Raw genomic sequence first — 13,117 nt, 5'->3', positions numbered from 1 at the left:
TAGTTTTCAAATCTACAGAACGAATTTTTTTTTAATTTTTAGAAGGATTACGGGGTTTTACGTGCCAAAACCACTGATTATGGGGCACGCCGTAGTAGGGGACTCCGGAAATTTGGACCACCTGGGGTTGTTTAACGTGCATCTAAATCTAAGTACACGGGTGTTTTCGCATTTCGCCCCCATCGAAATGCCGCCGCCGTGGCCGGTATTCGATCCCGCGACCTCGTGCTTAGCAGCCCACACCACAGTCACTAAACAACCACGGCGAGTGAAATATTTAAATTTCAAGTAACGTTGCTTACACTCACATTCCTGAAGACAGTTTGGTTGTTCGATTTTTTTTTCTCTCGACGTCGTTAATTTTCTGCAGTACATGTATTATACGATTCCTACAGCAATCATTGGCTTTGTAAAGGGTAAGCGCAAGAGGATTATTAAAGGCGGCAAGAAAGGCTTGCCTAGTTTTCAATTGCGAAAGCGTATAATCTACCTTCACGTTTCCCTTCAATGCTATAACGAAACGCGAGGGTTTCGTTTACCTCTTTATAACGAAAAGCGCACACCCCTATACGCCGCGTAGAATGGGGCCACGGAGGTCGTCGTCCCCCCCACCCCTCCCCCTTTTCCTTGCATGCGGAGACGTGTGGGCGACCAGAGAACTGCTCGCAACGACAACGACGATGTGCGGCCCGCTTTTTTCCCGTCATGTGCTCTCTCTCTCTCTCTCTCTCTCTCTCTCTCTCTCTCTCTCTCTCTCTCTCTCTCTCAGAACTGACGTTGTTTACAAACAATAAAACCCGCCCGTGCGCGCACACATGGTGGATATAAACGTCGACGTGGGCGCGCCACCTGGAAAGAAAGAAAGAAAGACAGAAAAGCGAGCTGGCAAGAGGTGGGACGCCGCTGAGAAATCGCGAACTGACAACAAGCGAGCTGCTCTCCGACGTTGGGAATCTATTTGCAGAGAAAGTTAACGCACGCCCACACCCGCTTGCAGCGTCCAAACGGTAAAGGAGTTTCAGAACCCACGGTCGGCGGATTTTTTTTCGAGCGGCGCGCTATAGGGTTGCGTATCAATCAAAAAAACTTCGCGCCAGCGAAGCTGGCGCGTCAAGATTGGCTCGCGTCGTCCGCTATACATACTGGGTGGCCAAGCTAAGAACTCAGTACGAACTCCGCAAAGAAGGCCGCGCTACAGCTCTCGAGAGGACGCCGATACCGAATTAACGGACTTCGCCTCGACTGCCACGACGTCACGGAAAGGAATGAACGCAATTGGCCGGCACATCTATACAGATGTCTAAAGATGGACAGAGGTGTATTTGACAATGCATGCATTCTTAGGTTGTGTTTGAGTATAGGTCGATTGGCTGACTGTTCGGCTGATCGATGGATGAGTCGAACCCGTACAAAATCGCAAGCGCTGTGAGAGACGCCGCAGCGAAAGGTTCCGATAAAGTTTTATTTTACAAACTGAAATTCCTTAATGCGCAGTCGGCCACAAACGTTTATGGGACGCGGGATTTGCGAAGAAAAACGTGAAGTTCGTTACGCGAAACCTGATCACGTACCTCGAGTCGAAAGTTTCGCCGAATGCGCCCTGCACCGTGATCCACCAAATTAGAAAAAAGCGCCGTTCGCCCCTCCAGCAAAACATAAACTCACATTTTTCGCGAAACCAGCGTCCCGCAAACTTTCGTGGTCAGCTTCATACCCAAGGCCCTTGAATACCGTCCTCCATCAAATTGCGGCCGCGGTGATCCGGGAGTCGAACGTGCGACCTCGTGAACTTGCCCGCTAGAACCGTTTCGTAAGACAAGATGCCATCCAGTCGTCACGTATTGTTACCTAAGGCCGGCCGCCTGCAGAGGCAAATAGCACTTACCAACGAAAAGCCTCGTGAATTCAGTTCCCCGGACCTGTGCCTTAATAGGAATTTTCCAATTAGGATTTTCGATTAGGATTATTCGCGTTTTCGAACCGCCGGCTTCACAGAAGAATGAAAAAAAAAAGGAGGTATACAAAAGAAAGCAAAAGGGCCACATACCTAATAACGCAAGCAGGGCGTGGAGCTTGGATTCGCCAAATTTCAAACATTTGGGTACGTTATTTTTGCAACGCACTATTAGGGAATATTAGAAATAGGGAACCCCAAAGTTAGGCGGCGCGATCCACCCCGAGCGGCTTTGCGGATCCCCAAGAAAGCGAAACTAGTTTGCACGCGTACAAGGGCGAATCAGAAACTCTTTGTCGCCATCTTTTGTAAGCCAATTAGGTACATACAGTTAGTTACACATATACGTACTATTCTATGTGCCTTAAACTACTTTTCCACAGAGTCCCAACACCGGTTCAGACATTTGTCCGATCGCAGCACTAAACTTGAGACGCCCCTGTGGTACAATTCATCCGGCTCACTGTGGAACCACCGTCGGCCTTCACGGTCTTTCGCGGACTCACAACACCACCACCTCACACTCCTCAAAGCGAGACACCTTTTCCCATAAGTGGGCTGCATTTCCCTGCGGATTTCGATGGGCGTTCCTCCCTTGCTCCACAGAAAACGAATCATAAGTCGTTGCTCGTACGCCGTGGACGTGTGAAGCACAACAGCCACCCTCAATGACTGACAGTCCCCAGTTCGCACCGTGTCGCGAAGCTACTGGCAGGTAAAGCCGGGCCAAGAAGGGTCCACCGCTGGGAACGCATATCTTGACTTCGCACTTACAGTCGTAATTTGGCTCACATAAAAATAAATAGAGGCAAACACTTTCCGATTCGCCTTCGTATTTTGCGTTCTTTCGTAAGCCCGGTGCTTTGCGACCTCTAACTTGGGTTCCTATTTCAAAAAAAAAAAAAAAAAAATCCCCAGTGGAGCCTTAGTTTCTCTTGCGTGCGCTAAGCCGCTTGGGCACGACGCTGTTTCTAAAGCTCTCCACTGCTCGTCTACTGTAGCGACAGTTCCTGGTCCATACCACAGCGTTGTGAGCACGCGTAGACGACATCGCCCGTATATATGTACACGGCAACGGAGTCGTGCGGATCACGAAGGTGGCGGTTATTAACTTCGAGCGCGTGGCACGCGAAGCACTTGGCCGCACACACACAGCGCGCGGAGGAATGCATGCGGCACGTATCATGGAGATCCGAATTCCGCATACTGACTGAGCGCGCGATGTGCCCGCCCGCGCTACTGGAGCGCGCGGGGACGTTGGTGGCCGCGGGGGTGAGGAGGCGTCGGGGAATGCAGAATCGAGCGCTGGCTGCGACGGCTGCTCCTCTCGTTTCTCGCGTGCCAGACGAGATTTGGAGAGGGAGAGAGGGAGAGAAAGATCGCATTGCAGAAAAAGAAGTACGCCCTAATCTTTCTTTCTTTCCCCAATCTTCTTTATTTTTTTTTAATCTGGGCGTGAAGCCACCACGGAGGAGAAAACGCATGCAGTGAAATATTTCCGCGCTGTCATCTGGAGAAGAATGCAATGGTAGACACCGTCCGCGTCGAGTATTGGAAAGCCAACTACGCTGGCATATTCAGACTCGGTGCGCGAATGTCCAACGTGTATACAGATTTTTGCTCGCGCAGAATTTGTAGATATGAGATGGAATCAGGCGACGCGGGGCAGAGGTAACTTGGGAAATCGCTGGAGGAGGAGGCCCTTCGTCCTGCAGTGGACACAGAATAAGGTGATAACGATAGATTGAGTGCTGACCAATCGACAGCCTTCATGGGGAGCAGCTTTACGAAGTTCGACGTAGAGCCAGGAAGAGAGGTGAACTGTAGATTTCTTCTCTCTCTCTCTTTGGTATGTTCACCACTCAGTCGTTATAGTTAGTACACGTGACCAGTTTCCCAGTTTCTATACACTTTCTTTATAGGCTACAATACTGTAAACACGAGCTCCTCTCAGTCCGTCCCCAAGACCGGCGTGTATTGAAACGCCTAGTGCTATCTCAGCAGCGTAACACTCCTCCCCCCCCCCCCTCACGATGAGCCACCGTTGGGAGAGGGAGGGGGGGGGGGTATGAGCCATAAATGTGATCGACCCCGTAGAACAGAGAGTTCGCATTTCCATCCCCTCCCACTACGTCCTTTCTCGAGAAACGGACACGCGACCACTCCCCGACCTCGCGTAATAAATTTCGGGCTTTCGCACACCGCGAGTCCGCTGCCGGCTCTCGCTAGAAGAGACGCGAATATGCCCCCGGCCAGACGGCGTCCTACGGCGAACTATGCGTCTCGAGGGGGCTCGCATCTGCATACTCGGCCGACAGCGTAGTTATACGAGCGTCGTCGACGTCGTCGTCTGCCAGCGCAGCGCGCGCGAAGCGAGCGTGACTCAGGAACAGAAGAACGCGGACGGACACAAACAGACGAACGAACGGGCCTACGTTCGCAAACCAGTTCCGCGAGGTCCGGCAGGTCGGCAACGTTGCAGCCGCTCACGAGGAGAGAGAGAGGCCGGCGTTCACAGACGTCGTTGCATGAATTCACGCTCTTCCTATTATACGTGCGCGCGCACACACACACACACACACACACACACACACACACACACTTCTGCGAGCTCCACCGTCTCGTCTGCAAGAAGAAAACGAACGGCCGGCCCCATAAGCTTGTCGCCGTCGTCTGCGCGCCGTGAGGTGACCCAGACGAACGGAGTCGACGGCGGAGCGACCGGGGCGACATCACTCGACGCGGCGCACTTTCCGCGACAAGAAAAGGCAATTAGACCACGGCTAAAGAAAAAAAAAAATGGAAAGAAAGAAAAAGCAAGAAAGAAAAATCAGGAAGACGAAGAGTGGAGATATGTGCCTGCGACGGTGTCTGCCTGGCGGGACACTGTGCGAGTGTACGTTATACCCGTGAAGGCGGAAAACAGAACTGGCAAACAGACGACGACATCGATGCTCTCGATTTTATTTATGTTTTTTTTTTCACTCGCATAAGGGGAGCGGGGGGGGGGGGAGGGGGGAGGGTCGCCCACGTGCCGAGAGCGCCAACGCTAATGGAAACATGTATGCTGGCTTCTTTTTTCTGCTCGAACAGATAGGCAGACCCCGCCTTCCGCTCAAATTTCACAAGGAGGTCATATCAACGGCACTCTTTTTCTTTTTTTTTTAATGTGTGGTATACATTTGCCGATAACATTTCGCTACTTCGTACAAAACGAAAGAAAAAAAAAATGGCGACACTGCCTGGGGCCTCTGCGCGCAGCATAGATACGTGCCATGTTCCGCCTCTATGGCAGAACATGGCACTACCACGTCCATTTCTTCCAAGCAACGTTGACGCCTGTCCTCAGATGTACGACGGCGCACTACAACTTATTTCGAACTGCAAAGAGCAAGAACCGTTATCATGCCTATAGCGCACGCCACAACCGAAGACCTGAATGATACCTCTGCGCACAATGGAGTCCTGCCGAGGTCTTAAGAGCACGAGAAGCATTTGGGTAAGTGTTTATTACCGATATGCAACATCCGGTATGTGGGAACACTAGATATAGCAGTTCGTGTAGAACACACACACCATACACACACAAACACACAGGGGCTCAAACTGTAACAAACACAATCCACGCGTAGTTGCTTAAAACAAGTCTGCTCCACATGAGCCTGCACTACTTGAATTGAATCGTTGCTGAACGAGACTGCAGGAGCCTCCGCATCAGGCATGTTTCAACGCAGGCATCGCTGTATACCTTTCCCCTGCTGTTTCCGCAAAGACATATGTGCGCAGGAGCTTATTTCTCTCTCTCTCGCTCTCTTCAGTAACGTCAGATCCCATGCAGCCATGTGAGATATGCGCATTTCCGACATACTTTGGCCGCGACGACGCACCTCAATGCATTTTAAGCCCTAGCCAGAATGCATATACACCTGGGAGTACCTCCTTCAATCGGTGTAACTACGCGAAACAGATTTCGGTCGTGCCTATACATCGCGGCGGCAATTATTGCGCAATATATTAACGCGCCGAGGCCGGGCGACGCGACGCCCAAAATACGCCCGACGTACGCTCCATGCAGTTCCCCGTCTGACTGGGCTTCATGAGCGCCCGGAAGACGGGCGACTCGGCGGCCCGAAATACGCCTAAAATAAGCTCCGTGCCCACCTGACCACGTTCCTCCGCCAGTCCCGTTAACTGGAAGGTCCTGAAGCGCGACCAGCGGCGCTGAGACAATGTTGCCTTCAGAGCCGCGGTCGACTATCGTTGCAAAGAGTTTCCAACGGCGACAGCTGCGCGTCGTACCGACGCTGTGAAGCGGGCCTTCCATGTGGTTTTCGAGCCGTCACTCTAGACAAGACCTTACGCACCCCCCCCACACCTCCTTCCCCTCATCTCTCGCTTAATAATAGCGCGGATGAGGGACCCACTGAAGTCTATAACTGGACACGACTCGGCGATCAGAAAACAGAACTTCCTTTTCCCTTTTTTTTTTTCCTTCTCATCCGAAATGCTCGATTCAGCGGACTGGAGTCAGTGAACTATGCGCAGAACGAAACGACAGCTCAGGCCCTGTATTCCGTTTGTAAAACGTTCGTAGTTGGACTTCCCCCCCCCTCTCTCTCTCTCTATCTATCTATCTATCTATCTATCTATCTATCTATCTATCTATCTATCTATCTATCTATCTATCTATCTATCTATCTATCTATCTATCTATCTATCTATCTATCTATCTATCTATCTATCTATCTATCTATCTATCTATCTATCTATCTATCTTTTTCCCGCTAAACAAAGGTCTCAGCGGTCTGAACTGCAGAAAAAGAATAGTGGCAAGCGCCATAGCGCCATACATAATTTACCAGAATTCTTGTTACAACGAATCAGGGCCCTCGTTAATAAAAAAAAAAAAAGAAGGCTCTTATGCCCTAGAATTGCTCGTAATAACCAACTCTAGCCAATCCGGATCTTAGACATGATTTAGCAAAGGCGAGTAACAAAAGGCAAAGAGCACTCACGAACGAGAAGTTCGGCGAATACCGGATTTTGGGTGCGTACGCCATCACGTCACAGAACACAGTGGCTCGCTGCGTTCCTGCAATCGGAGTGACTGCCACCTCATCATTGATTGATTGATTGATTGATTGATTGATTGATTGATTGATTGATTGATTGATTGATTTTTTTTTTCAGATACGGCCAAACAGCGCTAAGACTATCATAGCGAGTCACCAATGTGGCATGGACTGTCGATGAAACATGGCTGTATAAGGACATATATAAATGTTTGGCTGCAAACAGGCTAAAATATGTATGTATTACAAGTAAGATCCTTCATGCGATGATGTATTCATGGTCAAGAGAACATTCCACAAAGTGATGGAAGACTTAAAAAGCCAGAAGTCTAGCTACCATTCGCGATTCATATTAAACAGTAATACTGGCTCGCCAGGGCCCGGCACCCTTGAACGCAAGAGCCTGGAGTCAACGTACGCAATGCTCAAGATGTACGTTTGCAGCTCCTTTAAAACGGGGCGGGGAATAATAGTCACCTATAGATTGCTTGATCTAAACAACCTTTACTACATAGTATATCGCCATCTTTGGGTACGTGAACCCGATCTTAGATTTCGGATTTAGAAACATCCGTCACGATACTGTAAGGTACACCATTACCTACACTTGCAACGACTACAGTCACATCATCTCCTTCCTTGTTTTTTTTTCTTCCACCAATACTCCATACTAAGGTCTCGTACTTGCCTCGACTGCTGACCGATTGATCATTCCGTCTTCTTCGAATGCCAACGTTGCTGGAACGTGGACACTCCCAACGGTTTCTCGCTGAGTGAATATCATTGGCATTCCATTACGATGTACCGAGCTGCTTACGGGCTTTTATTTATTTATTTTTTTTAAGCAGACACGCGCCTTATCCTGCGGCGCACGTTTGCTCCGCTATGTTTTTGCCCCCGACCGCCAGCGCTATCCAACGAATTTTCGCTCCTGATTTCTTTCTTGCCGTTTTCGTAATCTCCAAGTTTTCTTCTTTTTTTTTTTTTCTTTCGTCCTACGGATTCAATTTACCGTCTCCGTCTCTCTCAGTTTCATATTTATGACTACTGGATGTGTAGTTTCAGTTTCAATTACCCTGCATGTATAGTGGCCAACTTTCTTGACCTCCAATGCGTGACCACGCTTCTGAGGTACAGGTATCTGTGCGCTTTAGCCGGCCATTTATTTCCATTCATGATCCTTAGTCTTTCTTCGCAACTAATCTTGCTCTGACGCGCTTCTCTGACTACAAAAGAAGCCCAACACGTATGGCCCCTCGCACTGCCACATTTGTGGGTTTATACCGTGGGCCCCCAAAGCCAGTCTCGGCCCATCGCCCTCTGGTTAATCTCCAACCTCGGCAAGGTTTCGGATTGCTATAGCGTCGCAGCAACGGCCTCCGATGGGAGGCCCCATCAACGCCGTCGTACCATGGCCTGCACGCTACACGACGTTAGCAGATATCGCTCTGTGTCGTGACGTCACAATAACGTCGATGATGCCAGGTCGCGCTTTTCGAGACAAATTTAGTATCAGATCTAGGTACCTTATTAACGATTTCCAACCTTCACAGTTCCTAAGTGTGACTACTTTACGAGCAAGAAGTGCGTGGCAAACTTACTATACCTAAAACGAAAGTATGCGAGTACCTTTTAGAAAAAGAATGTGGAAATTAAAGAAAGGTGTGTGTAGCGCAAACATGACGCAGCCGTCAATACGTGACATAATACGATCGCTAAATCTCCTCGTAAATTGGGTCAGGTCTGAGAACCTAGCACAGTTTCCCGAACTCCTCGAACGCTGCAGAACGAATTTTTCCACAACCCAGTTCGATGTTGCGGCGGGAGACGGTATGCACGCTGCTGGTAGCACACAGCCCTGGAAGTACATTTCAAGTCATTTTCACCACGAGAAAAACAAAAAAGAAATGAGGAGGAAATAAAATTCCGTTCATACGAAGGTAGTTGACTCGCGCGGCCATTAAGAGCATCGCTTTATGACGAAACATGGCGAATGCCTCAATCCTTCCCTACCGCAGTTTCTTTTTTTTTTTTTTTCATCGCTAACCTTAATGACCTCAACTTATGAGCCTGGAGGTCGTTGCCCCGTACGAACACCGTGAGCCGACGAGGTCATAAAAAAAAAAAAAACTATTATTTCGCGCTCCGTACGGAGGCCGGTTACTCGCCTCGTAAACCACTCGCTTCGTACGCTCGGCACATCGCTGCAACGACGTCGCCGTTCTCAGCCTTTCTCGATTCCCGTGGTGCTGCGCGAGATTACACTCAGCTCAAGGCGCCCACGGACAGCGAAGTTGCCAAAGCATCCGCCACGGAGAGAATTTTTTTTTTTTTTTATCTCTCGGTTCATGGGTACTGCAGCCATACTTGGGTTGTTGTACGAACAATTTCTCAATTTCGTGCGCAGAGACGTTGAGTGAACGTGGTTGCGAAACATCGAACGCGTCTGGGCAACCATTTTCGTGCACACCGATCGACTGTAGGACCACGAACTGGTTGTGGTTAAGCTAGGCTATAGGAATAGGCTGTAGGTTCGGTTAGGAAGCGTGCTTCTTCGGTAAAATATACGTTATTCACTCGTTCACCTACCATGAAAACAGTCCACTTATACTTAGGGAAAACACGGGGAAGGCGGGAGATGAAAATTCAAGACGATGAGCAAAACGAGAACAAGGTGAAAGCAGGAGCCAACGTTTCGACAAGTGGACTTGTCTTCTTGAAGGCGCCTTGAAAAGGACAAGTCCACTTGTCGAAACGTTGGCTTCTGCTTTCACTTTGTTCCCGTTTTGCTCATCCACTTAGATTGTTTGTTTGTTTGTTTGTTTATTGCGATACCAAGTGTACCAACAGTTGAGGCATGTTTGCGGCATTGGCGCCGCCATGCTTTCCCGGGTGCGACTGCGCATGCGTGGTCCGCGGCGCCCGCGTGGCCACGCGCATATGCTACCCGTGTACCGCGTTCGAGGCCACGTGATCTGCCGTGAACGCCAGAGCAAAGGGCGAGCAGGCGAGGGCAAGCCGAGAAGGCACGGGGGAGTGCGCCCAGCGTATGAGGTCACGTGATATGCTGAATCTTAAAGGGACACTAGAGAGAAAAATGATTTCTTTTGCATTAGTAAATTACCTTTCTACGACACTAAAAACACCACTCTTACCACGATAAGACGCTCGGCAAGCAAGAAAAAGCGTAAGAAGGAAAGACGGGTGGCGACGCCTCCTTGATGTTCCCGTACCTGGTCGCTGTGACGTCATGGATTTTGATGGCATCTTCTAGGGCCTACTTAATTATATAGCGGCACATATTGATTGCATTGTGTTCTAAAGGAGCCAACTATTAAACATAGCAAGTTTCGGGAACCTTTACTCAGCCAACGTGGCCCACATGCGGAAACGTATTTTGGAATCCCTGACGTCACAGTGGCTTAGTGGGGTCGGGGTTTCGGCGCGAAATTCAAATACTGATACTTCGAGCTGCATTTTCTCATCTAATAACCAAACTTTTATTTTGAAATGACTGCCTGCAGGTTCTCAAACAATGCTTTATTAGACCAAACAGGTTTATTGTTTCGCCTTAGTGTCCCTTTAAAGCGGCGCGGGTGCAGTTGACATTGTACCGGGAGCGACGGATCGGAACCTTCGCTTCGACACAAAACACGCACGCTCACCATGGCTGCCAGCGCTCTTCACCGAGTCAGCTTTGTAACAGCGAGTGCTGGCGCTCATCGAATAAACTCTGTTTACGTACGACCTTGGGCGCGTTACGCCGCGTTTGTTTATTTATAGCGAACGGATGCTTACCGCAATTTTTTTACATGTCGAAAAAAACTAAGGACCTTACCTCATGTTTAATAGTCCAATACTTTGCTATCGCATTGAAAGCTCGGACTTTTGGGCGAGACCACCACTTCTATTCTCTTTTGTTTTTTCAACGTGCCTTTCTGATTGGTGGCCTTTAAGTCAGCCTCACCTTTCTGATTAGTGGCCTTTGAGTCAGCCTCACAAAGTAGCACACAGGCAGCGAGAAACGTCTTTGTGGAGAGGACTGCGCATTAATTTCGACCATTCACGGGGGTTCTTTACGTGCACCCAGAGCTCTGTGCATGGCCATCTTGGCATCTCTCGCCCACACCGGAATGCTGCCTGCGCGGGAAGCAATCAAACCCGGCAGGCACCCGGTGCTCTGCCAGCAGCTGAATGTACGATCCTCGCCGTCGACGCTTATTTTTTTTTTTTTTTCTCGCACGCAAACGCATCTCGCGGTGCTTTATACCGATGTTCTAAAGAAAAAAAAGGGTATGCACTCGATCTGCTCGAAGATTGATCCGTCGCAAGATCTCGCGCTTTTTTTTCTTTTTAGACAGGAGGGACGCAGCAAGCACGGCGGCGCTGCATGCGACCGATGCACGAGTTCTCGGAGTGACCCTGTTCGCCCGCTCAAACGCGCCATTATATAATAGTTACTACGTGGATCGCATGTCACGGGGGGGGGGGGGGGCAATTTTTCGTCGGCGTGTCGACATCCGACGTCGTCGGCGCGCACACTTCTTTATAAGGCTGCACGTTGACGCCGCTCGTAAAATCGCGAACGCGGCGGGAACGCATTCCGTTGGCTTATCGATCAAAGCAGACTCCTCATGGTGGGTGCTTCAGTTATGGTGACGTGCGTGCGTGCGTGTATACGTGCGTCGTGGAAGCGTACGTGCGTGAATGCGCACTTACACGCACAGAAAGTTCACGAAACGTTCTTTTTATTTATTTATTTATTTATTTATTTATTTATTTATTTATTTATTTATTTATACATACTGCAGCCTCAATGAGGCTATTGCAGGAGTGGGATGAACAATAAGCGTAGAAACATTTATAAACAAGCTTGCGTGAATTGTTTCGGCGGTAGTGAACGGATGTTGCCCGGTAATGAATTCCAGACTTCAATTCTTGATGGAAAGAAGAAAAACGTGTTTAGAGGAATCGGTGCGGGCAAAAACAAGGTTGAGATATTTAGAGCACGGTGACTCCTCGTACGTGACGGTCTGAAAGAGTCAAATAGTTACCTAGAGAGGAGAGGCGATGAGAATTGTTTAACGCGTGAAGAAATTTTAGGCATTCAAGTTCGCGACGCTCTGCAAGAGGAGTGAGACCAAGTGGGGGAAGGGAGTTAGGCGGCGAAAATTCCCTGTCATATCCCCTACATACAAAGCGCACTCCCTTATTATTGCACTGATTCTAGTTTTCTCGACGTCACAGTGTTTGTATATGGATTCCATGCATTCGGCTCAGCCATACCATCCGCATAATCAGGAAAATCGGGAGGTTATTCGCATTCGTCGCGCGCCCATTGTCCCGTCACGCCGCTTTGCGCGACGGCGATCGGTCACAGCGCTACGAGCTTCGCCGTCGTATTTCACGTCGAGCGCGACACGCGTTCAGCGTGCGGCACACAACAATGCGAACCGATTACATTCCAGCACAGACGCCCGGAACTTGCGCGCCAGCCGCCAATGCGGCGCGTTTAACACCGGCACAACACTTTTTTTTTTTTCTTCGAGACGCGAACGCTTCCAAGACGCGCCAGCGAGTCATTCGCGAGTCGCGCCAAAGCTCGTTCCAAACCCGCCGTGTGCCCGAAACAGAAGCCAGGGGGCGCCGCGCAGTAAAGAACAAGCGTCGACGGCGCAACGAGATTCACGACGATTCCGTCACGTCAACTTTATTTCGCTCTGAGAAGAGTCATGAAGCCAACGAAGATGCAAAAAAAGAAAAAAAAATGCAGAACGTAAGAAGTCACGCTAGGAAGTTACGCTAGGACGTTGCCTTCAATAATTCAATCACCGTCGAAGTTTCCCAAACGCCAAGTACACGCCGGTCGGAGCTTCGCAAGTAACGGCAAGAAAACCCCACTGAGCACAGCCTTCAATATATTGAGAGATCGCACGTTGGCTGCTATAGCTCCGCGTGGCCAAGCTAGCAAGGCTAAGAACAAGGAAAATAAAAAAAAAGCGAACGGTGCGAAGTGAAGCGAGAGGGAGCACACTCGTAGCAATAAACTTCGAGAACTGACACACAACACTACACGCCTTATGTTTTGTTC

This window comes from Dermacentor variabilis, chromosome 3 (genome assembly GCF_050947875.1).
Source record: "Dermacentor variabilis isolate Ectoservices chromosome 3, ASM5094787v1, whole genome shotgun sequence".
In the NCBI taxonomy this organism is placed as follows: Eukaryota; Metazoa; Arthropoda; class Arachnida; order Ixodida; family Ixodidae; genus Dermacentor; species Dermacentor variabilis.
This window is presented reverse-complemented; position numbering follows the sequence as displayed.